Here is a 2,390-nt window from a genome sequence, read left to right as displayed (position 1 = left end):
GGTCAGCGTGTTTTTCCCATTTGGTTTCTAACTCAAGGTCTTTGCACATTTCATTGCAATACTTCAGATTAACTCTTGGATAAAGAATGAAAGGAGGAGACAAGCGGCATAGTCGTTATGGGTTGCAGTGCTAACTACGAGGTTTCTCCTCTCATCAGCAGTCACAGTCTCAGAAAGCCACAGGGGCAGTTCTACTCTGTCCTATAGGATCTCTATGAGTTGGAATGCACTCGACTGGATGGTTGTGTGTGTGTGTGTGTGTGTGTGTCAGAAAGAGAGACAGAGAGGGAGAAAGAGAAAGAGCCATGGACTTCCAAAAGAATAAATCTGTTCTAGAGCAAATATCAGAACGCTCCTTAGAAGTGATGATGGTAAGACTTTGTCGCATGTATTTTGGGCATATCATCAGAAGAGACCAGTCCCTGAAAAAGGACATAATTATTATAAGCCAGTGAAAAAGCAGATCCTAAATTAGATGCATTGACACAGTGATTGCAACAATGGAGTCAACACAGCAACAATTTTGAGAACGGTGCAGGACTGGGCGGCATTCTGCTGTTGTTAATAGGGCAGCATTGGGTTCTTTGTTGTTGTTGTTGTTAGATGTTGTCAAGACAGTTCGACTCATCAACCTTCTGCTCCACAGAACAAAACCCTACCCAGTCCTGGACAAGCCTCACAATGGTTATATCTGAGCTCATTGTACCTGTTTGGAATTTCTGTTAAGATTTCTGTTTCCTCTTTGCATTAGCTTTCATGTTATCTCCAGTGTGTATATTGTTAAGCGTCATTGTCTCAGAAACCCACAAGGGTGCTTCTGCCCTGCCCTATAGGGTTGCAGAATTGACTCAGTGGCAGTGAGAGAATTTCTTTTTTTTTAGGAGTTTCTGGGTTGTGGAACACATTAATGTGTTCAGCTGCTAACCAGAGGCTGAAGGTTCAAGTCTATCCAGAGGTATCTTAGTAGAAAGACCTGGCACTCCAGTGTGAAGAAAATGTCTAAAACTGATCATGATGGCTGTACAATTCTTCTTGATGGGATCAAGCTATTGAACTGTATAATATGTGAATTATGTGCCAATAGAACTGCTTAAAAATTTAGTGAAATATAGTTCTACATTGACACGGTGGAGGTCAGAATTCATTCAGTGGCTATTGGTTTAATCTCCTACACTTAATCTTATTTGTGTCCCTTTGAACTACACCGAACTGGGATGTAAGACTTTAATTTGAATCTTTATCATGGAATGCACATAGTTTTCTTTTTATTTGGAAATAATTTTGCTGTAATCTTCCATTTTCCTTTTCTCTTCCATTACTATTTTATCTGTTTTCTACTCTCAACTGAAAGGACAATGCCTCTAATTTTTTTTTATTCTTTGCTCTTCTTGTGAAAGAAATCCTATTGTTAACTCTATCAGTGGTCAGCTTTACATTTTAAAACTGCATTATTTAATATCAATCTATCAGGGTCAAAAGGCACCACCTATATAAACCAGGACAGTCTCCGGGGTAGCACAAGAGTTAAGTGCTCAGCTGCTAACTGTAAAGACTGTGTTGGGCATCAATCCAAAGGTGTCCACTTTGAAATGGGAGAAAGGCATAATGATCTACTTCTGTAAGATCACAGTCACTGAAAACTCCTAAGGAACAGGATTCTGCTATGACATGATGTGGGCGCCATGAATCAGAGTGGACTCAGTCATCACTGACCAACATAAAGCAGAGTTTTCAGTACTTTCCCCCCTTTCTCTTTCCTGCTACCCCTCGACTCTTTTGGCGTCTCATCTTTGCGATCCAGGTTTCACTCTTGCTTTAACTCATGCCTTAGAGTCTCTATTTCAAGAGTAATCTCTGAGAGTTGATGACTTCGACTGTCATATATTATGTAGACATTTTTATTTTAACTGGTTCTGTTGAAAAGTCACATTTTGAACCATGATTTCTCTATTCACAAGGTACAATTTTGGTTTATCCAGTTAGAATATGTCTTCAAGCATAATGAGACAGGGATATGTATGTTTTATGAATCCTTACATTCCCTGTAACATTTTTCTGTTGCTTTCCATGCATCCACTCCCAAACAGGATGTGTCAGTCACTACACTAGGCACTGAGCTTATAAAATGTTTATTAGGTTATAGGCGATTATAAGACACACAAAGTTCCTTAGCTCATAAAAGATACATTGTAGTGAGAGGAGGCAAAAAACATATTACCTGCAAAGAATGCATGATAATTAGGGAGACCTAGAAATACTACAGGGGTAATAAAAACAGAAGATGTGAGTGAAAGTGACTGGTTTTGTCCACAAGGTAGCAGGAAAGCGTTCCTCCAAACATTGTGGCATTTGAGCCTGTGGGGGAGGCAGCTGTGTACCAACCAGATGGG

Source organism: Echinops telfairi, unplaced genomic scaffold (genome assembly GCF_000313985.2).
Source record: "Echinops telfairi isolate 266 unplaced genomic scaffold, ASM31398v2 ScPeMD7_3533;HRSCAF=4204_0, whole genome shotgun sequence".
Taxonomy (NCBI): domain Eukaryota; kingdom Metazoa; phylum Chordata; class Mammalia; order Afrosoricida; family Tenrecidae; genus Echinops; species Echinops telfairi.
This window is presented reverse-complemented; position numbering follows the sequence as displayed.